At 39.2% G+C, this 25,057-nt stretch overlaps 1 long non-coding RNA gene across 1 annotated transcript in view; it reads left to right on the plus strand.

Annotated features, from left to right (window-relative positions):
* Window positions 1-7,008: 7,008 nt before the first annotated feature.
* The window catches only part of LOC127579997 (uncharacterized), a 30,477-nt gene continuing 12,428 nt past the window's right edge, over window positions 7,009-25,057 (plus strand). Inside the window, exons 1-2 of the long non-coding RNA XR_007957761.1 lie at window positions 7,009-7,096; window positions 13,294-13,373. This is a non-coding gene — a long non-coding RNA (uncharacterized LOC127579997). The remainder of the gene's footprint in view (window positions 7,097-13,293; window positions 13,374-25,057) is intronic.

The following is a 25,057-nucleotide window of genomic DNA, read 5'->3' on the forward strand; positions in this document are numbered from 1 at the left end:
ACTGCTCTTTGCAGGAGATTTTTTTGTGAAAAATGGGAGCTGTATTTCTAGCCTTAAATCAGTGACTGACTTCAGAAATACTTCATCGGCTTTGGGAGGTTTTGAAGTTGTGAACAGCAGAATCCAAATGTAAATCTTTCCACTGATACTGAATGCAGATCAGGAGAAGATATGTGCTTAGTACTTTTCGTAGCCTCAGTATGCCCAAAGTGTTTCACACACACCTTGTTGCTTTTGTTCATGTAGGAAGCACAGCAGTAAATTTCCACAGAGGAAAGTCCCACATACAACAATCAGTTAAGTGAACAAGCACCTTCTACTATTAATATTGAAATAACTGTTGGCCAGAATATCAGCAGGATCCTCTTGTTCACTGTTGAACAATTCACAAGACTTTTACCATCTACCTGAGGGAGTGTTCAACGAACTGCACTCATAACAAGTGGCACATGCTTTTACTACAACATTGAATGTCATGCCATTTAAGTTGAAGACTATGGAAAGGAAAATCAGAAGAGATCAGGTGACCAATCTGATATTGGCTATTTTATACTAATACCAAAAGTTCAAATCATGCTTGGCAAATTCCTGGCCATAACTGGGCCATCAAGTGCCACTGAGTGGAGTTAAACATCTCCACATGGAATTGGAGAAGCAAACATGGGGTTAGATTTCCCTTTTCTGACACAGATTAGGTTTGGATTAAATAGCTCTAAACATCGTATTCGTCACATTAGTGTGGGTTTTGTTAGGAAAAGAATGATGTTTCTAAGATTCCTATTTAGCTTTAGTATTCCTATCTATTGAAATTTATGTTATCCTTTTTATTTGGCAATTGGTCAATTTATTTTTATATCAATTCGACAATACTTTTCACATTTGACATTTTATATTAATCCTTCAATAGATTAAATTTGTGGATGATTCCATTTCAGAGGTAACTGTTTTATAAAGTGGATTACTGCAAATACTGCTTGAGAAAAATTCAGAACAAAGCAGATTTCTCCGTGGAAAATGAAAGATGGGATGAGGTAGGAATTTTTCATCAAAGATGCCATGTATCAATGCTTCTAATCATCACCCTAAATCCTTACGTGCGAAGGCTGTGAAGAAAAGAACATCATTATTAAATTTTACATTACAAAATAAGTGTGGCTCAGTGGCTACATTCTTGCTTCTCATGAAAAATTCCTACCCATTCCATCCTTGACTCTCCACAGGGAAATCTGCTTTCCTTTGCATTCTTGCCTCTCAATAAAGGTTTATAAGTTCAAGACATGTTCCAGAAGCCTGAATGCAAGGTCAATGTAGGTCTGTGAGAGACCTACACTGCTGGAGGTCTGTCTTTTGGATGAATCATTACACCAGGGCTCCATCTGCATTCCCGTGTGGCTGTATATTATCCCACAGAAAAGAAAAGTAGGTGAGGTTTCCTAGCCACTATTTGTCCTTCAATATATATCCCTGAAATTAATTGCCAGGTTTTAATTATTTTGCTGCTTGTGGGAGCTTGCTATACACAAATTGGCTGCCACTCCTCCTAAATTACAGCAGTGACTGCACTTTAAAACCAATGTTCTTTTCTTCATTTATCTTAGCATCATCTTCACGGTGACAAAACTGTGAAGGTATGGGAATCTTGATGAAAAATCCCAGTCACACTGCATTTTGTTCCATTACAGGGTGACCAGATTTCTACTGAAGATTTGTGAAAACAGTCAGTGCTATGATTAGCTTCTTGAAGGATCATTGAGCAGTCTTTCTTTTAAAAGTAACTAATGAACACTACTCTTTCTCTGTAAGTAATGGGGAAAAAGCTGGTGGAAAGATCACATATGCTTTTAAGCCATTTGATTTCAAATATGATACAAAAAGACCAAATGACTGAGTGATGGCAATTAGGGGTTGAGGATATTGTGTGCTACATATGGAAAGTGGAAATATATCAGTAGATATTTAACTCTTAAGTTTGGTTTCATATTAAATGGCAGAAAGAAAACTTTTACTGTTATATGTCAAGCCATACATTGTGGCTCACATTACAAAGCTTTATGATTTATTTAAAAGTATTATCAGCGATTGGCTTTTTTTCCGCTTAAAGCAGCCCTCTAGCACGATTGTCTCACAGGCAGGGTATTAGTAACTAGTGAAATCGGTTTCAAACTGGGATGAAATAATTGGCTTGTTTCCAAGAAAATGGGCCCAATGTAAACAAAGTTAAAAATGAGTTAGACTGTTTGACATTGATCTGCATTGAATTATCTGCTCTGTGGGAATGATGTGAAACTGTAATTACCACACAGGAGATACAGTCTGCATGTAATTACCTCAGAGGAGATAAAGGGTTGAAGGAATTACCATTTAGCTAAACTTGGAATTGGGCCAGTTGTTTTTGCCAGATAGGTATAGTTGATCTGCAACACTGAAATAGTCTCAATTAAATTAAGGAAAATAAAAAGCAAACTTATTTTGTTTCTACATTTGTCAGCTTTACATTTGCGCATGCAATGCCTTATTACACAGAGTGAAATAAAATACCTTGATATATTTCAAGGGCTAATGATACCACAGCTTAATACCTGATTATTGCAATGCATTGCATATTCTAAGTTCACCTATCACTAATTCCATTAAACTTTTAATATTAAGCACACATCAATAGGCAAGTGGGCTCTTGCTATGGATACACAAGTAAACATGCTGCATGTGTGGTGTTGAATCATTCAAACCAAAGAGATCCCAGGTGCAGTCTGTAGTCTTTTCCTGAGCTTTCTAATAACAATAGTGCAACCACGTGGGTGCCACAATAAGCCTCTGTCCCCCTGGATTAGGGAAGGGAAAAATAAACTGCAGTTCATGCTCCTGATAAATATTTAATCACCCCTGCAGGAAAACTGTGCACATGATGGGACTCAGCTGTGACAGTCTCTAAATTCGAATATCTTGCTAACTACCAGTGTTAGCACAACAGAATAGCCCTTTGGGTAAAACACCAGGAGAAAACAAGACCTTTGAACCTTGCCCAATGTGAGTTGCCACCTTAAGAAAAGGCATGGAGAAAATAGGCACAAATTGCCTCTGTGTAATTTTTATATCACCTTGCTTACTATTTTTGAAATTTAACTACCTACTGTAGACATTACTACTTTCTCTCTCAGTCTCCACACTCTTCTCATGCTATGGTCCTGCAAAGTTGCAAATGCATTCCTGCCATATGACAACACTCAAAGCTTTCTGCAAAGTCATTATGGGGCATTTTAGTGATAAGTCCATTGAAAATTTATCTCGTAATATTCAGACTTCCTTCCACTGAAAAATAACACAAGACTTTTGCAAGTACTAGAGAATAAAGTTAAGGAGCAACATTCACATTTAATATTTCCAAACTGACTAATATCATAACTAAAACTAACCTCTTATAAGTGTAACCAAGTCCTTTTGTTTTATCAGACAGAAATGAGTGACTCAAATAAAAATTACTGGGGTTTGACCATGAAAGCATATGACTTATTAACCAAGGACATGCAAACTTCTTTTTTATCTGAGTAGCTCATTGTCCAGATGGGTTGATAGAAATCCCTCTCAAAGGCTGAAATAACTCAACTATTCATTTGAGTTCTTTGGCCAGCAGACAGTCATGCTGGAAAAGTTTACTGGCTTAAAACCAAACACCTTGACTTACACTGGTTCTAACTATACAAAAGTACTACTGTAACCTGCTGAGCTGGAATTTCAGTACTTGGAGCCATTCTATAGCAGACATGTAAATCATTCCACAGTTTGCACTGCAGGTTGGACAACCTTAAAGATTTTTTTAATATATTTTATTTTCTCCTCAAAATTACAAGGAAAAGAAATCTAGCTCCAGAACATAAATCACCTTTCAAATAAATGAAGCCAGAAAAAAATAACACAGCCTAAACATTTGATCACCCTGTTAAATGTGATTAGGATCACAGTGCAAAGGACTTGCACCCAGATTAGCCAGGTACAGTTCACAGCTGAATTCCTTCCGTGTACTAATTGCAGCATCTAATCACTGCCAACATAGGGCTTAGTGCACATTACCAGGGCATCATTTCAAGTGTTGCTAGCACCAGATAAATGTAACCAATGTTGACTGAAGTCATGGTTGCATCACAGAGTGATGGACACAGCAATAGAAACGGATCTTTCATCCCACCAAATCCATGCCAACCATCAACCACAATTAATCAATTAGCCACCACTAATCCTACATTAATCCCTTTTTTCATTCTTCCCACATTACACCACCCCCCCCCCCCCACACACACACACACACACACACACACAGATTCCAATTCCACCACTCACATACACATTAGGGACAATTTACTGTGGCCAATTAACCTACCAACCTGCATGTCTTCGGGATCTGGGAGGAAACCAGCACACCCAGAGTAAACCCACACAGTCACAGTGAGAATGTGTAAACCAAATTCAGGATTGAATCCAGGTCACTGTGGCAGTGACACAGTGGCTCTACAAGCTGCATCACTGCACTGCCTGTTTTTTCTCTTTACACAAATCCTACATATATTGCATTTTATTCACCCCACATTCCCATCATCTCCTCACAGATTCTACTACTCACCTACACATTAGGGGCAATTTACAGAGGCCAATTAACCCACCAACCCACAGGACAGATGTGGGAGGAAACACGTGATTACAGGGAGAATGTGCAATCTTCATACAGACATCAGTTAATGAGTAGGAGCTCATTACATGGCACACTTTGGGAAGATTTACTGAGGCCCTGGCAAAGTTGGCAGGAGGCAGCCCAATTCCTCGATAAATGCTTTGGAAGTTCTGTTTTAAGAGGAGGAAGGAAATCCTTCAGAGTTTCTCTGAAACAGAGACCACTAATGCAGTGGCAGTGGGAGGAGATGGTCAGGGAGAACAATGCCAGAAACAATGCTACTAGGGTATGAACGTTGTGCTAGGGAAAGTTTAATTCAGATGACACGTGTAGTTAAGATTGATGTCAATAAATCCCATTTCCCAACAACTGTACCACTAGACTCACACTCTGCTCCATCTGGCCCACACCTCCATCACTCACCCAACGATAACTGTGCTCAGCTTCTGGAGATTTATACCAACCACAACTCAGACTCTCAGGAGGAGTGGTGCAGACCATTGACAGGCAGTCACAATTGAGACCGTAGCCATCTTGTCAAAGCTGACAGTAAGCTCATACCTAATGGAGACACAAGAGACTGCAGATGCTGGCATCTGCAGCAACACACAAAGCACTGGAAGAACTCAGCAGGTCAGGCAGGACCTATGGAGGGAAATGGACAGTCGATGACACGGGTCCAGATGAAGGGTCTTGACCCAAAATGTCGACTGTACACTTCCCTCCATCGATGCTGCCTGACCAGCTAGGTTCCTCCAGCACTTTGTGTGAGGCTCATACCTAATCTGCCTTCTCATTTTTCCAAATTCTCTCAAAGTACAAATGGTTTAACCGTAGTCTTCTTACTTGCATGATCTTTTCCCAGTAAACTTTTCCTTGTTAACATCACCAAGAACATCATTGAGAACATTGCCACACTCCAGCAACCTGTCCTCTAGTAGACTACTTGGAATCCTAAGGCACCACCCCATGGATGGGGAAGCTACTGAATGGTGTACAAATCAGCTGACTTCCTGTGAATAGGCACCATTCTGATCCCACCACTCCCACTCCAAGAGTGCTCCTGCTGATGTCCCTCAGCCAGATAACACAAATTGCTGCTGCTCAGGACAAAAAGGTACAATCCCACCTCATCCATCCAGAGCCCCTTGAACTTTCCTTTATTGCCACCTGCAGCTTCACCCGGTACAAGCAAGTAATCTTTCACCATTTTGCCTTCAGCCACTGGGAGAACACTGTGTAGATGTCGTTGGACAAGTGAAGGTATGCAGCAGACAGACACTGTTTTCTCAGGGTGGTAAAATATAAACAGCAGTAAAACTCCACAATTATCTGGTATCTGAGCGTTAGGAAACCCTGATGGGTCTGCATCTGACTATTACGTGTAATACTAAAGGGCATGCATTTAAGGTGAGAGGGGGAAAGTTCAAAGGAGATGTACGGGGCAAGTTTTTTTTAAGACAGGAAGTGGTGCGTGCCTGGGGTATGCTGCCAGGAGTGGTGGTAGAGGGAGATACAAAAGAGGCGTTTAAGAGGCTCCTAGGCACATGAACGTGCAGAGAAAGGAGGGATATGGACCATGTGCAGGCAGAAAGGATTAGTTTAATTAGATGTCATTAGCTTAATTAGTTCAGCACAACACTGTGGGCTGAAAGGCCTGTTCCTGTGCTGTATTGTTCTATGTTCTATGACTCACCATGTTCTGTTTCCCCTGCTGCCTTTAAAGAAAAATCACTGGGGTTCCTTTCCTGCCCTACTTTTAAGCTCACCTTGGTTCCATTTCCTGCAGTCCTTTTAAACTAACTGGGGTTCTGTTTCCCACACTCTATTTCAACTCGAAAATCTATTAAACTACTGTGTAAGGTGTAAAAAGATAAATAAAAGTGCGCTGAGGTATTGAACATGAGTAACATTAAATAGTCCAGAAAATGTGCTACTCCAGCACCACCAAAGCCTTACTAATGGGGATTCAGGATCCTCTTTATTCTGAATGACCCTTAGTATTGCTAGCTAAATGCCCTAAAAAACTGCAATGAAGGTACCATGTCTTAGTGAAATGTAAGCAGCCTCCACCATAGCTTGTAGAAAAAAATCTGCACTCTCCAGCCTCATTGAATGCAGTTGTGTCTCCTTCAACTCAAGCCCCCTAAAAATACACAGTTGTAGCGGCTGCTACCGCGATGTGAAAGCAAGACACTAGTCGGTGGGCTGCAGAACAAAAACTGATTTATTTTCCCACCTTGCGCGGGCCTTTTAAGAGGAACGGTTCCCGCCCACCAGAAACGGAAATGATGTACGCACTACGTCATCAAACTTTTCCTGTGTGCGGGTTCTCCCCGTCGCTCGGGGAAGACGAAGGCCCAACGCCATCTTGGGCCTCGCTGCTCCGACAACGCGCAACCTGACCGTCGAGCTGGTTTGCTTGCTCAGACGGTGAGTCGCTACACAGTGGTTTAACAATCCCTTTAAAGAGCAGAGGTGGTGGTGCTGCCATCTGCTGGATATACTGGATTCACACATTGTTTGAAGTGCACATTATGTTGCCCAGGTTTATGTCAAATCAGCATTGCAACTGAACTAATTTCACCATTGTGTACTCTTATGCATTTTCAACATGTGCAAGGAAGGACATGATTGTTGACCAGCACAAACCATACTATGATGATGTAATCATGGATCAAGAGGAGAATGCTGCCCATTTCTGGACCCAGGATACAGAAGGAAATGGTGTTCTGTAACCAGTTCAAACACTGTTCCATTCTACCTATGGTTTTATCAATTGATTTTTAAACAGCAGGGATTTAACTAAATTAGACATCAATTTGCAATGAATTTGCGCTGAAAATACATTTAAGTACTCGCATAGGATTCTTCTGCCTTCTTGCTGAGAGTTGCTAACACCTATTTCTCCAGGTATTCAGTTGGAATTCATTGCTTTCTTGTGGAAAAATCTGCTTTGAGCTCCTTCTGCTGAGATGTGGAATCATCTGTAGTGCTTGACTCCGAAGGACATGTTAAACAGAGATTTCCTTTCAAATTGCTTATCAGGCTGAGCAAAGGCATATCATGTATTGTGGACAGTGCAACTTCTGCAGTGATAGAGCAATATTGCCATCATGGCTTAAATGCAATTTATTCATCTTTTAATGATTAAAGTAGCAACAGAACACGCAGCAAAGATTTTGAATCTACAAGGAGTATACTGGTCTAAGTGAGAATGCTATTAACACTGTTGATTTCATTCCAGGAACTCTACAAACATGAATATATTCACATTCTGAGATTTCCATTTGAACTCATCCTGTGAACTATTCACCAATCATTCCCATGTCTCCAGGACAGGTATCACATTGATATCAAACTTCTCATGCTCATGTACAGATCTCTCCATGTATTTGCCTCTTCCTACCAGTGCAGCCTACTGGGATACCTCTGAGGATGTTGCCTTCCTCCAACTCCAGCTTTCTGTTCAACTTCCACTCTTTTACACTGTCAGTTTAACTCAGAGAGTGACCATTAAAGACAATGGATAAGAAAAAGTTTAAAGCAAGCAATGCAATCAGAGAACATTGAACTTTTTTTTTTGGTAATTTTAACCTTATTTTGTAGATTAGTTTAAATACCAAGAAATGTACTTTTTCACTCTTTCCACATCAATGTTTCCTGTTTAAAACATTGCCACAAATCTACGAAACGTTAAAAATAATAAAATATTTAACCATTTCAGAAACTCTGTTTCCTAATAACAATAATAACCAAATACATGTCAACATTGCTCTTGGATCATGCAGAATATTTTTATTCTTTAAATACTCTGGTTTTACTTAAGCATCAGGGCAAAATCTGGTTAAATAGGACCTCTAAGTACATTTCTCACGTGGTTCAAACTTCAGTGATCAATGCCAATTTCTGCCAATTGACCTTAATTACTGCTGCCAACTTTTTATATATTGCATAGTCATCAATCAGCTTTGGCAATACATGCCCAGTCCTCCTCAGGGGACTGGACAGTTTTGTCCCTTTCAAATTTTCTCATTTGACTCCTTTAAATATTTATCTAAAACCTGCCAACATTCATCAGCTGGCATGGCCATTTATTGACAATAGGTGCCCAAAAATAGTCCCTCTTCACAAGTTAGAAACAGATCATAGAGGTTTGGGTGAATTCTAACAGAAGTTTGCCTCTGATTGAAGGCAAGCAGGTGATAAACATGAACTGCAGGACAGCATGCTTTGTGTCAGGAAACAGTTCTTAGCAGATATAAGCCATTGAAAAGGTGTTTCCAATCATGTAAATTATCTCTAACTAATAGACTGCACACTACAGGTGAAGATTGTTATATGAGAAACTTGTTTTAAGTTACTTTAAACAGATCATTTTAACCAGGCAGAATGTTTTAAGTGGATCGTAAAATTGAACTATTTTACTTCAGTGCCCTAAATAACATGAATACCAGCTTTAATTATAGCAGGGGATATAAAAATCACAACTGATGCTGTTAATTAGGGGGCAGCTGGAAACAATTGTTTACCAGTCAATTTTTGTTTTAGTCATTGCCTTTCCCTAGCATTCTGCACATGGTTATAAATGTGCTACACTTGAATACTATTAAATTTATTATACACTTTGTGGGGATCAGAGCTGCAGCATGAATTCACAAGGACTTTTGGCTTCTTTGCTTAAAAACAGCAGCTAGCTGGGAGACATACACTGAAATTCCACGGTTACACTGTGTGGCTCTGCTCTGCTCTGTCTGTGCAGCACTGTGAAGTCTGAACTGCTTCAAAAAGTACTTGCATTTTGCTGCATTGAGCAGCTGGAACAGGATGGGCTCACAAATGTAGTTTGTAGGTCCACTGATCGTGTGGTTTTTTTTGTGCAAAAACAAGACCTCAGTCCAGTCTTTTTTCCCTCTCTTTCTTCACTCTCTCATATAATTATATTCTGTGTGTTGTCTGTACCTCGGTGGCTGTGATGCTGCTGCAAATTTTTCATCGTACCTATACTTCACTGTAATTGTGCACATGGCAATAGACTTGACTTGAGTGCAGGGTGTTTGTAGCTGGAAGAGACCAGAGGGCAGGCTGTTAAATAGGATTTCCTGTTGGACATCAGTAATGGGGAGAGATGGGCAGGGGGAGTTGTCAGGGTAGTCATCAGGCTGCAATCATTGGCAGGAGGTTTGGGTTGTTTGTTGGGTGGGTGCGGTCATCATTTGAGTGGGCTGGAGGTTGGTAATGACATGAGTGGGGGGGTGGTTATTGGTGGGAGAGGTGCAGCTTGATGGTCACGTTGTTGGGTATTGGGGGCTGTCGATTTGATTGGTGGGCGGAGTGGTGTCCTATGGAGGTCATGAGGCTGAGGTTGTTAAGGGGATTGTTACAATGTAGGGGGGGTTTAATTAAGGGAACTTTCCCAGTGCTGGTTTTGAACCTGCTCTTTTAATCATCCAATGATTGGTTTCATGAAAGTCCATTTCTGCAGATGTGGCCCTGCAGATTGCAGAAGCCACTCCAACACAAATGAAAACCTCACAAGTGACATGCATATTGCTGGACACCAGTATGACTGGGATAAGATAAGATATCGTTATTAGTCACATGTACATCGAAACACACAGTGAAATTCATCTTTTTTGCGTAGAGTGTTCTGGGGGCAGCCCGAAGTGTTGCCACTCTTCTGGAGCCTACATAGCATACCCACAACTTCCTAACCCGTACGTCTTTGGAATGTGGGACGAAACCGGAGCACCCGGAGGAAACCCACACAGACATGGGGAGAGCATACAAACTCCTTACAGATAGTGGTGGGAATTGAACCCGGGTCACTGGTGCTATAATAGTGTTCATCCCCTGTGCCTTACAGTCAGAAGCAGGAAGAAACCTGGTATGGAAATCACCAACATACTACTATGAAATCTAATGCTTGTCATTTACCTTTCAAGCATCCACACATCTCTCAGCCTTCAGACTTTTAAATATTTGCTCACAAATGGAACACATTAGAAACACTCAGCAGGTCAGGCAGCATCTGTGAAAAGAGAAACAGATTCATCTAAAACATTGACTCTGTTTTTCCTACTGAGTATTGCCATCATTTTCTGTTTTAATTTCAAATTTCATTGTCTGTAATTATTTTGATTTTCACTTAAATATTTGGCAATTTTCTCCAAGGCTTCTATGAGAACCTCTGTATTATCTTGCATCAAATGCCTCCTCCCCTAGTGTAACTTCCTTATCCTGTTGCAACAAACAGGCATTGGAAAGTGATAGTAAATACTCTTGTGTAAGAACTAACATGGGAACTTAAATTCCCTAAATTACCAATCCCTGGGGATCTGGAGACGTATGAAATAGTCAAAGGTTAACTGTAGTTAATTGAGTCGTTGTTCCCATAACATTCACGTGACGCACATAACCAGAACCATGACAATATGTGGGTTTGCCCTTCCTCCCCATCATCAGCTGAACTCCACATTGACTTCAGTCAGACATGAAGCTGCCAGCATTAACAAGATAAAAATAATAACCAGCAGCCTTGTTACTCTGGCTCATCTCTGATGGCCTGGTTTCAAACCTAGCTTACAGAAAGGAGGTAGCTATTTTCTCACAAATATTTTGTAACAATAAGTGGATGAGTTGAGTTCTTGTTCAGCATTAAGTCATCTATGAAATGCATTACGTCTGGCAGCATTTGCCTGTCAGTGCTTTGCCTGGTGTAGGAATGGCTATAAAGATGTGTGACAGAGGGCATTTGTTCCTTGTCTGCAATTGCTTATGCCTAACCTGACCTGAGACCATCCAATAGTTACCAAGATGAACCAAGGGGAAAGCTTCAGGCCCCAATGTAGCTATCCTTGATGCTATAAACATTACACAAGAAGCAAGAAATTATCATAGACAGATGCAAACAGTATAAAGACATATAAATAAGGATTTTTAATATATGAAGGAGGAAACTATTATGTTGTTTCCAATTAACTGGCAGACATCTGGGTAAAAGAACGTCTATTCTTTGTTGTTGATTCCAGTTAAAAAGCAGTTGGAAAATTACAGTGCACTTTTGCATATTACATGCCACAACTGAAATTCATTTACATTTTGATTAAAACTTTCATTTAGAATCTTAACTTCCACATATATTTCTATAACATATATCAAATGCTAAATAAGAAAAAGGAAACTGGCAAGATGCTATTTTATTTATCCAAAAACAAATAGTTTCAAACCATTATCCCTCTAGGCAGGGTTTACCTATGGAATGTCATCAAACAGATGAGAAGTTTTAGTTGCATTATCTTAAGGAGTTGTGTATGTTATTTAGAAGATTTAAGACTTCTTTGCAGGTCTACTTAAATATGTCGATTCTCAATGCCCCAAGTCATTCATCTTCAGTCAGCCAGTGCCATTTCCCTTGCTGCCTTTACATTAAGTTAATCTGGTGACTCTATCCAAGCAAACAACTATACTTCTGTAATATTGATCACATCAGTTCAACATGACCTCATACTCTGAGAACTGGTCTTCCTATCATTAGTAGCTAAAGAAACTGGACCTACATTCTTTGTAGTTTAAAAGACTGAGGGTTGATCTTATTGAAACAAGATCCAGAGGGGGGCAAGGCAGGGAAGATGTAGAGATGTTTCAACCAAATAGAGAATCTCGAACAAAGGGCCACAGTTTCAAGATTAGGTGGTGGTCAATTAAAACACGTCATAGGAACAAGTTCTTACAGGGGATGGTGAATCTCTGGAATTCTGCGCCCAAGTAGGTTATGGAGGCTGGATCACTGGGGGTATTTAAAGACGAAACAGATACATTTTTGAAAGATCAGGGAATTGAGAGCTTTGGGGAACTGACACAGAGGAAGTAATAAGGGATGGCATCAGCCAAGATCATAATGAATGGTGGGGCAGGCTTGAGTGGTCTTCTTCTAGTTGCTTACGTTCATTTAAGTTATTGTATTTCCAGACCACTCACTGTTCCCTGCACACCACTTGCCAACTGCTTTAATTCCATTCTAGTGTTTCCTAAAAATTGGTATATCCAAAGCAAATAAAGAAGTATTTTGAAACACCTTAAGAGACCACCTAATAACATCTCAAAGCACCACATATGGAACAAATTGTTCTGAGCTGAAGAGTTTTGGAAAGACAAACACAGCAACCATTTTGGATAAATCCAGATTACCTGAACAGTCCTGATACAGGTAATCTGTTGTTGACCAAGTAAATTGAGAGAGATTTTTTGACCAGCAAATAAGGAGAACTAACTCCACTTGTCCATTATTGTCAACATCCTTAACACCAAAGAGCAAATGACCAAGAAAGCAATTTTGACCATTGTCTTTGGGATGAAGCCTCCAGCACTGCAACACTCCCTCTGTTCTGCACTCAGGAATCAGCCTAGGTTTTACCTTTAAGTCTTATGGTACAATGAAGCCATAACCTCAGACTCAGAGGTGAGCATGATCCAGGCTTACATAATAAAAGTATTCATTTAAGCATTAGCATCGGTTTAGTGTGGAAATAATGGCACTTGTCTCAGAACTTCCCAGCCTAAATTTAGGAGTTCTGTGTGAATGTAGAAATGCCAATGCTGTCTTCAGCTGTTGGTGTTTTGCTTTTCAGATGCATTCTAATCTTGAATTGCAGATGGAGTCCAGTAAAGGAGCAACTGACAAGGGATTGATGTGACCAACTTGCACCAGGTAAGAACTGACATAAGATAGCTTCCCTGCTGATTTCAATGGAGGGGAGTGGCAGCAAGAACAAAGATGAATTAACATATTTATGTTTTAAGCAGTTTTAACTGTTCCAGTCCTTTATAAATTTTAAAACAACTAATTATTTTTAATACATTTATGATTCAGAAACATTCAGAGATGTGACAACTTTAACAGTTAATCGCCAATTCTTTTCTGTGGGGATCTTGTTCTCCCCCAAGCAAGTGATCCCTGTTTATGTCACCAAAGACATTATCATAGGGCAAGGCCTCACTGCCGATTGTTTGAACCAGCTGCAATCTATTATTTCCAAACTGGACGAAGCACATTAGGAAATTCACAAATCTTTTTTGGAGCTTCACAGCAAGTGTAAGCTGCTCAGCACAGACAAAATATTCTTTGACCCTGCGTCATAGATTCTCAGTGCAAAAAAATTGCCCAAAAACTCAGTTCAGTTAAGATTCTAAACAGGCTATATAGTCACCCCAGTGCATTACAGCTGCTGAAAAAAAACACTCCATTCCAGTCAACAAATTTGAGGCAGGATAATGCATGCTGACATGACTATATAACGCTTTCAGCAATCAGGTAGGTATTTAATAATGTGGTTTTATAAGTGTGCTTATTGCCATAAAATTACATTTACATCAAAAATGAATGAAAGGTAAAAGAGAGTAACAATGCAGTTGCCTTGGAATACATTGAAGTTATGGTTGGAAGTAAAGCTTCTTCATTCAGCTACTGATGTGGGAGTCTTTTTTCAGCACACAGATCCTTGTCAGCTGTAAAACTCAGTTTTATTTCAACGGAGTCTTGAGTCAATCTTGTTTATGCAACGCCAAGACTGAGTTACATTGGAAAATTGCAACTTTAATTTTAGCATTCCAAGCATTAAACGATATTCCTGATCTTCCAGTTGAAACTGTTGCTTCAGTGGAGAGTTCCACAGCAGAATCTCTACTCAAATTTCTCACCCCCCTAGCTTGGTATCATGTTGATAATTTCTTAGCAAGAAGAACTGGAGTCAATTCACTATTATTCACTAAGAAACAAACCCGTATTTTTGTTGGCCCATCAGATCTATCATAAATATGTTGCAGATGATATCGTTCTACATTGTGGAGTTAACATACGTCAGATTAGTCTGCTTTTAAGTAGAGGGGAGTACTTTGAACTGGAGGGAGTGGAGATCCTGAAATATATTGAATTGGGACATGTGTGGAGCAAAACAAATGGTCCTCTGTTTAGGATATCCAACAGAAACAAGATATCTGTCTCAGTTGGTTTTTCGATAAATGCAGTTACTTGTTCAGTATTAATCCATCTCCCACTCTTCTCCTCCCCCCACCCCTCCAGATCTGAATGAACATTAAACCAAACAAAAATGAAGCCAGCTTTATTCAGAACTTCTTTGCTAATTTAAAAAAGATGTCTAACAACAATATTCAGGGACACCCAGTTGGTGTTCAGTACATTTCTGAAGTTGAAATCATTCTCATACAATATTTGCTTCAGCTTTGGCAGAGAGTTCTCATAAAGTAAGTTCACTACTTATTCATGAAGAAACATCAGCTGAAGTATATGGATGCAGTTAAGCTATTGGATACTGGGCACATGATAACATCTATAGATTCACCCTTGCAGCTGTTCTGGAAAGGTGTGTTCCTCTCAAAAAAGAAATCCAAGTGCTTTTTTTTTAGCCCAGACAAGTTCCTGGCCTGAACATGATTTTCTCCCAGCTTTGCCCCATTCTGTAGCCAAGGTCCATAAGTTAATACACTTTAGCATCCACCGACCAATGTGTATCCATGAAAAGGCTTTTACAGCAATAAGGGAATTGGTTGATGGGGTGTGAACAATAGTGCATGGATAAAAGATGTACTGGAGACATTGCCATTCAAAGATTTTCCAAATGTATGTGCTATTTATAGAATGGAAAGAAATTGTTGAAGCCAATGTCTATGGATAGTTTTCTTCTTTCCACTTCAGTGAACACTTCAATGGAAACATAAAATGATTTTCTCAAATGTTAAGTGGGAATAACAGAAGCAGCAAATAACTAGTCATTATTTGCTTTTTTTTAATTCTATCTTCATACATCAGAAAGTGACCCAATGAGAAAGAAGAGCCTTGAGCAGTAAAAAAAATCCTAACATTTATAGAGACACAGTGGTCATCGAAATGACAGAAACAGGCATCTTTTCAGGTTTGATGGTTTTCCTTTAAATTGCACAGTAGTTCAATCATGGCCTTAAAGATCCTGGTGTTAAATTGTGTATCAAATAGGTATGACTGGAATCCAATATCACCTCAACTTAGTTCACCAGCATCATTGCTTGAGATTTACAAAGGTATTGGTTACTGGCCGAGATGCTGAGTTAGGAACTCCAGTTTGATGCTTCAGACTAATCCAGCCTAACTCCCACATCAGCTCCAACGTGAATTTCTAGAGGAGCTGGGGGAATATAGGAGGGCAAAGAAAAATGTAGTGGGAACATATTTTTAGTTTTATTTTTGACAGATTCTTAAGCAATCTCTTACAGCTGTTCCAAATGGGACCTTTGTTTTGGGTTTGTTTTGGTGACGACAATGGAATTTTTCATAACCCCCCTGCACCCCTCCCTCCCCCCTCCTCAACTTCCCCAGTGTTGAGCATGAAGGTTACATGCTAACAGATTTAGAGAATCTATAAGAATAGCTAAAGGAAATCTGGATCCACTTTGCAATAAATTTCATTGAGTAAGTGCAGCAAAAATCTTGGATGTACTTGTATTTTTTACTGGCAATTGTTGATGCCATTGAAAGCGGAAAGCCAACTCAAAGTTTTGAACAAAGAGAGCTTAGTCTGCTTTAGCAGGTTAAAAGCCTGCTGGAAGTTCACACTCTGTAATATTGCTTCTTTGTTCAGAGTAATGACTAAATCCACAATTATAATCTGGAACAACTACAATGTCATCTGTGAATACATTTCTATTCTTTTCCCAAGAACAATATGTTTATGACCACAACTAACTATATAAAGATGTGGTTTAGATATACATTGAAATTTCACTTAACATAAGTTAAGAGAAATCTGTGCTGTAGGAAAACATACTGATGTAGGAGAATTAAGCATACATTTAAGGAGGTTCTTCTGAGACTGTAAATTATATGAACTTTTCTCCACACAATAACCTTAAGTGAATCCCTCAGCAGAATCATTTGGACAATTATTTCTTTACTCAATGAATTGTGGACTTTTGGATTCCACAACTCCAAAGGGTTGTGAATGCTCAGTGGTTGAATATTCAATAAGATCATGGCTGGTCTGAAGGTAACCTCTTTGTGGAATTGAGGTTACAATCAGATCAACAGTAAACTGAGTGGCCCACTCCTGCATACTTGCATGTACTTTCAAGGTCAAGATTGATAGATTTTTGGACATTAAGAGACGCAAAGGATATGTTGACCTACTGAGAAAGTTTACTTGTAGCGGACTATCACTTTGAAGGTAGGAGCAGGCTCGTGGGACCTACTAGCCAACACTTCCTCTCATGAAATATATTGGTCTAAAAATATCCCCAGACCAAATAAAAATGCATTAAGTGTGCAAGGTGGGAGGTCTAATGTCACTTCTGTTTGAGGCTCAAGACAACCCCTCTTCCAGGGTAATATCTGTGCCCGTGTGTCCCTGGAGAAGGAGGATGTGGAATCCATGGGTACAATGGGGGCTTTCTGGGACCAGTGGGCACCACAGGGTTCAAGTGCGTTCTGGATAGAGATGACTGTGTTATAATACTGTAGTATTGTAATAACGTGATGTTGTAATAAGCATCCTTTGGAAAAGGAAAAAAAAAGAAAAAAAGAGCCAAAACAAAAATCCTACTATTCATGAGGCCCATCGCATTGTGCTGACAGAATTGGCCATGTACAGATAAGTGCGTACAAACACCTTTTTTCTGCCACCTTCACCATTATGGAACCAGCCGTGGAATGTTGAGAATGAACTGGGAGGTTTAGAGGATCAGGCCTGGAATTGGATAGTCAGTGACAAAGGGAAATATCAAAAGAAAAGAATGGCAGTTGTAAGGATGGGAGGGTAGTGTGAAGATGAGAGCAGGCCAATGAGGTGACCAGGACAGACCGACAGATGAGTAGGGTCATGAAAGACAAGTGGAGAGGTTGGAGGGGAAAGGTATTGGGTACAAACATCAAGGAACATACCTAAACATGCTGATTGATGCTTTGGTCTCCAGTGCAGCAAAAACAAGTAAGCTTATCTTTACATAATTCCAAAGGAGACCACCAAACTGTTGATTTCAGCAGGAATGGCCCTACCATTCACCAGTTTCAATACACAAAACAACTCTCTGCCCTTTGACAGCAGTGCCATGTACACAGAGATCCCAAATTGAATTTAGAGGAGTATTACATGTAAACCAAAGTCTTGGTTATGCTTCACAATCACATTTTAGGAACAGGAAATGGCCATTTGGCCCTTTTAGCCTGTCTTGCCATTGTTCAGAGTTTATGGCCATCCTTCTTGCTCAACACCATTTTCCTGCACTATCCCTTTTTCAATTCATTCCCGTAATACTCAGTAATCTATCATTCTCTATTTTGAACGCACTCAGTAACAAAGCCTTCCAGAGTTGAGAGTTCCAAGGCTTCACCATCCTTTGCTTGAAATTTTTTTTTCATCTCAGTCCTGAATGACCTACCTCTCATTTTTCCTGCACCTGCCTGTTGAGCCCTCTATGAATTTTGTAAGTCTTTGTAATATCTCTGCTCATTCTTATAAACTCTAGAGTATATAGGAATAGTCTACTCTATTTCTCCTCATACACCACACCCATCATCCATAGAACCAGTCTCATGAATCTTCGCTGAACTCCCTTTATGATGTATTTGCTTTTTTTCAGGTAAAGAGACCAAAACTATACACAATATTCCACATGCAGTCACACCAACATTGGATATAATTGCAGTTAGACCTCTTTATACCTTTACTCAAGTCCTCTCTTAATAAAAACCAATAGACCACTTGCCTTCCTAATCATGTGCATGTTGACTTCCAGTGACATGCATACAAGGACACTTAAATTACTTTGAACATCAACTTTACCTATTCTCTTACCATTTAAAAACAACTCTGCTTCTCCGTTTTGTACACCAAAGTGCAGTACTTCACATTTTTCCACATTATATTCTTGGCCACTTACTCAGCTTGTCTACATCTTTTGAAGCCCCTTAGTGTCCTCTTCTCAATTCACGGTCCCATTTAGTTTTGTCTCATCAGCAAACACAGAAATATGACATTTGGTCCCCTCAGCTAAATAGTTGCTATATATTGTGAACAGCTGGGGTCCAAGCACTGATCACTGTGGTACCCCACTGGTCACAGCCAATCAACCTGTGAAAGATCGATTTATTACCACTTTTTGGCTTTTATGTCTATTAACCAGTTATAAGTGCATGTCAGTATGTTACCCCAATTCCATGCACACTAACCTTGGTGATAAGATATCTTTATTAGTCACACATACATCAAAACACACAGTGAAATTCATCTTTTGTGTAGAGTGTTCTGGGGACAACTTCCTAACCCGTACATCTTTGGAATGTGGGAGGAAACTGGAGCACCCGGAGGAAACCCACGCAGACACAGGGAGAATGTACACACTACTTACAGACAGCGGCCGGAATTAAACCCAGGTTGCTGGCGCTGTAATAGCGTTACGCTAACCGCTACACTACCATGCCTTGTACCATACCTGACTAACCTCGGGTGTGGGACATTATCAAAAGCCTTCTGAAAGTCCAAATACATCACATTCCACTGGTTCCCCTTATCTATTTTGCTAGTCACATCTTCAAAGAACTCCAGCAGATTAGCTAAATGTGATTTTCCTATGATCCATGCTGATTCTGCTCAATCCTAATGTTCATCTCAAGGTATTCTGTTGTTATGTCCTTCGCTGTAGGTTTCAGATGTTCCACTATTGATATTTAGCTAACAGGTCCACAATTCCCTGTTTCTTCACTCTCTCTCCCTTTTTAAATATTGGGGTATCAAATATGCTACCCTTCAATCCACAGAGAATTTTGAAAGCAGATAACCAAAGTGTTCACTTTCTTTATGGCTCTTTCAAAACTCTGAGATGTAGGTCATCAGTGGATTTATTAGTTTTTAGCCTCACCAACTTTGGACAGAGTAGCATTTAGCAAGATCACAAATTACATTGGAATTAGTTTTATGAAAATTCCTCATCAAAATTGGCTATGTTATTTTCCAGGACTTAATTGAGGATTAGCATGCATTATTTTGCAGTAGCAAAATTGTGATCATTAATCCTTCAGTGCAGACATCATCCAGTTGGCAGTGCATAGAAGATATATTTCTACAGTGGCAGTTGCTAGTGGAAATAAATATCACCTGAGATGTTTAGCTTTTTTTTTACTTTCTCTACCTCTTTGTTATATGATAAAATAAGCAAATTTAGAAAGGGAAAATACTCTTGGAAATCCAAAGAAGTCAAGAGAGAAGGGAAAAACTGAACAGCAAACTCAATAGGCCATCCCTTAAAATAATGGAAAACATTACAGATGTAAAAGAAACAAAGAATACACTGATACCCTGCTTGGTGCTATCCCACAGATCTATTATAGTGCTCTTGGCCTAGAACAAAATTATTTTACTTAAAAATACAAGAAATTAGAAAACAAAATCAAAACCTCACAACTCACCAACTTGCCAAATGCATCCAAACAGTTTACTGAACACTGTCATGTTGTTCACATTTGCTAGACCAATGAGAGAGCTTTACATCACTATTGCTCAGCCAATGAGAGTGCAGTCTGCAATAACCCCTTAGGAGTCTTGTTGCCAATGGGATGCTGGAAATCTGAAATAGAAGTCAAAAGTGCTGGAAAGACTCAGCAGATCAGGTAGAATCTGTGGAAAGAGAAACAGTTAATATTTCATGTTCAGGATATTTTATCAGAACTGGAAGAGAAACCAAGTTAGTATTCAGTAGCAGAGAAGGTGGAGCATGGATGGGTAGAATGATGAGATTGTCTAAAATTGAAGGAAAAATTACTATTTCGAGCATAAAGATGTTGCGCTGTATAATAGAATATCTATCCCAGTAAGTCCAATCATGCAAAATTCCCTCATTTCTGCTCTCAATCCTGACAAATGTTATATTCTCAAAGTCATTAATGGAACTTCAACCCACAATCTTCTAACACAGAGGTGAGAGTATAAACATTAAGCAATGGTAATAAAACAACCATTTACTGGCTAATTTATTGTGAATATGTTCACCTTTTGTATTTTGTTTTATGCTTGCTATTTGACATCAGAGATTTCAAAGATTTTGATTGTTGTTTTCTTATTTTTAAAAGAGCAATTGTTGTTAGGTTGTCCTGATTGATAAGTTTTTTTGTTTTCAGAAGTCCTAGGCATTTTCTCACTGGCAGCTTTCCATTGTCCATTCTCTTCTGTTCAGAGTAGCTCTTACCTTTAGTTAGTCAACAAAGTACGAGCAAATCTATGACACCATGAAGTAAGTGTGGCAAGCATGAGTGTTTGCTGGGTTCTAGTGCCCTTAATGTATTGATGGCAGAGCTGTTATCATGTTGGTCAGGATATCCTGTTCAGCTTGACAAAAAAACAAGAACAATACTTGCTGAAAAAGTATCAGTTCATATCTCTTATTTAAATAGCACAAAATGCAAAACACATATTAGTAGAGACTATACATGCGATTCACATCAGCTCTTAAACCAAACAAAAATATTTGCATTCTCAAATGGATTTCATAACCCAGCCCATTAACCTAACCCTTTTGAACAATATCTTAAAGATGCTGCTAAGATCTTAAATAGTCATAGGAGTACTTTGAGATACACTGCAGATAGATGATCCATGGTTTTCCTTTTTTAAAAGAATTGGACAACCAAATAGGGTTAGATATAGCAACGGTTTAACCAAGAAACAGAACAGACATCTGTCAGGAATGGGATTTTCCTGGATGAGATTACAATATCCAATTGTCATTCATTTTGAACGTTGAGGATATCAGAAAGATTTTCACATGAAGTTAGGGAAGGTAGTCTTTGCCATTTACACAATCAACAGAAACAACTACAAAAGGAAGAAATATCACTGCTGTGGTGTATTGGAAGGTGGTTCATATGCCACAGTTGTGAATCTGGTAAGCACTGTATCAAGCACTCCAGGATATTAGGGAACATGCAGATTAGCAATTACACATGTGGTTATGTTACATGTACAATAATGTCATTAAGTTATATACAAATAACTCAGTTACATGTATACATGACATGACATATCACATCTGTTCAAGCAGAAGATAGACCTGAAGCTCTCTTGTATTGTTCATCATTGGTCATATTCACATATTGACATAAAAATCAGGCAAATTTGCTCTTTCTCTCCTCTTTCCATGAGTAGAACATCTCTATTGTTAACTAAAAATAAAGAGGGAGGGAAATATTTTAGAAGCAATTCTGATGGGCAGCCGAAGAAAGCCAGATACAACTGTTGCCATCTTACTGGGACCTCTGCTACCAGGTAGCTTGGACACATTGGGAAAATATTCCAAGTTTAGGTCCAGGCAAGATCTATACAATTGTGCTTTTAGTGTGAAAGTCCCCACTGCAGGAACAAGGAGATTTTATGTAAAGGTATTGTCCAGGCTGTACAATTCAGCTGCACTTAAAAGGCACATCCTCCTGTTGCTGATTCCATGCCAGGGTTGCAAGTGTTGAATGTAGGACATGGCTTTTCTCAAATATTAGGACTAGCCAGATGGGACACATATTCCTATGTAATTCGATCCATCCATTACCCAATCATACACCAGGATCAACTCAATGTCCTTAGCTTTCATGGTAATTTAAAAGATTAGATAGATGCATAAAGCATGAGCTTCATACATCTTAGCTGTCTAATATTTCAGGTTAATGCCAAACCAGATGATAATTATTAGCCCCTTCCATCAAATGATGCTCACACAATAAGAAGCATATAGGAATGTACAAAGCTGTCACTTAAAGAGATCTGGATATTTTGTTTGAAATGATGTTGATTTGGATGTAATCTGATCCAACCATTGATTTGAATACTTTATTTATGAAATAATTTAGAGAATAAAAATTAATCTTTCATCCTAATTGAAAGATAGTTCCTTCAAAAATTTTCAGACTAAATCTATTTCTAACATTTGGTCATATATTCATAGCATTTTACTTGCACTCTTCATGCAACATATTTGTTGAAATGTACAACTTTTATACGGGACAAGTAATACTGTAAAATGTCCTATGTTGCATCATTGAAGCACCTTTGAAACTGAGCTGTAATAGAATATCTTAGGTTGCCATCTTAGTCAAAGAGTATGATTTAATTATGTCTTATAGAAGGCAAGTGAGATAAAGAAGGAAGGAATTCTAGAGCTTCTGGTCTCAATGTGACTCAAAGATGCTGCAATTAAATCCGTGAATGTTCAGAATGTCAGAATTGGAGAAATGCGGATTATACAATTTTTCCATTGATTAGGTGTTGTTGGCAAAAATATAAGATGTAAACTTGTTATCCTCCTTTGGAAGAACTGAGAGAGAGTTCGCTGTTCCACAGTAACCTTGATAAACTGTAATATCTACCTGAGCTAAGTCAAAACAAACATGCCATTATATATAGTGTACAATATATATGTTTTAATTTCATCCTTATAATGAACAGTATCAAGAAGATAAATTGAAAGAAATTGATGGAAAAACTAAACAATAATGCTCTACTTACTGGCTTTATTTCAGTTGTATAAACATTCAGAACGCTGTGTAAAGAAGCTTTAGATCTATTACTTGTAACAGCAAAACAATTATTGATCTTAGAATTTTTCATTTATAATCTTCTACATCAGCTACATTCTACAAAATGTCAGTTCAGTAAAGAATAATGGGGAGTGGCTCTCACAGAAAGCTATACAGGTCCTCCCCTGGTTACGACTGCCCGATTTATGGACATCCCATACATACGAGTGAGCTGCCATAAATATTAAATCCAAATGAGAACCAGTCTTCAAAACAAAACCTGTTTACATGTAAACCCCTCAGTAATCAGACACCATTGTCTCCTAAGAACACAGGCTGCCAGTTTCATTGCAGGAGGCCACTTAAGAGAATTGCTTTGGAAATTGACAAGCAAGTGCTTCTATTGATACTTGTGCAATGATACCCCTTTAAACAATGAAACAGCCACTGATACTTCAAACCCATCAAAACCAGCCATTGAGCATGGAACATCTCGATTCTATACCATTGTAACTAGGCAGGGGAAGACAATAAATAAATGTTCATGTTAATTAGCCTTCATAAACACAATGAATGATAGAGAAGTGGAGGGCTATGTGGGAAGGAAGGGTTAGATAGATATTAGAGCAGGATAAAATGTCGGCACAACATCGTGGGTCGAAGGGCCTGTACTGCGCTCTAATGTTCTATGTTCTATGTAATTCCTTATAAACTGTAGAGGTGTGGTTACTGTATCGAGTGATTTTCTGACTTAGGGACAAAGTCAACTCATGGACAACTGTAAAAATGGAAACAGTTCGCAACCTGCAGATGGCCTGTAAACTGAACGGGTTGAAGTGAAATCTGTGAAACATTCAGCTTTCATAGCTCGAGGTTTTAATGCCAGTTACACTATAAGATTAAAGGTATAGGAAACCATGCCATCCATCAAGTCTATGCCTCCTTTCAGTAAGATTATAGCTGAAATTGTGCAATAACTTTGCTTCCCTGCCCTATCCTACAGTTTCTTATTGTCTTTCTTCCCAAAAAACTACCAGTTTCAAATATTGTCAGCTCCTTGACTCTCCGATGATCTCTACCACAGATTTACTTTTGGGTTCTGAGGAGTCTGATCCTGGAACCACATACTTGCCTACACAAGGTACAGACATTTCTTTGCTGGTGAGCTGGCTGCTAGCAGCCTTTCTTTCCCTTTCCTTCTTCTTCCCTGTCTTTCAGTTTCAAAGGCAGAGTGTATCCCTTCAACGTGGCCCACTGCCTGATTGAAGACTTGGCACCTTGAGGTCAATTAATGACTTGCACCTCCCATCCTGTGATGGCGATACCTGTTTTCTTGAAATTCATTTTCAGCCTGTTCTTATCTTTTTTTTTACTATCTTGTGGTATCTGACCTTGGGTGAGCTGAGAGTGAAGGGTGCTTGTTCAGGAAGATAAAGCTGTGAACACAACGTCCAGTCCAGTGGACGAGGTGCAAGAGGAAGATTGTTTCAATGTTGGTGACATTGATTTCAGTGAGGATGCTGGAATCAGTGTGGTGAAATTTCCACATGAAATGTAGGATCTTCTGGAGACGTCATTCGTGATATCTCTCCAGACTATTAACGTGTTGTCAGTAGGTCACTAGAGAGCAGAGGATTGAAAAATACATTACAGTATTTTGGTGTACTTCCATGGGTCTCAGTCAGTGAAAACACATTAGAGCAGTTTACCAAAAGAGGGGCTTGAGTTCTGGATCCTGTGCTGAATCTCACAGCTAGAATTAGCTCTTTGCTCAACTGTCTCCAAGGCCTGTACCTCAATGGTGATTCGTAATAGGTCATGTGAAAGGCATTAGCTGATAGAGCGCTTTA

Source organism: Pristis pectinata, chromosome 18 (assembly GCF_009764475.1).
Source record: "Pristis pectinata isolate sPriPec2 chromosome 18, sPriPec2.1.pri, whole genome shotgun sequence".
Taxonomy (NCBI): Eukaryota; Metazoa; Chordata; class Chondrichthyes; order Rhinopristiformes; family Pristidae; genus Pristis; species Pristis pectinata.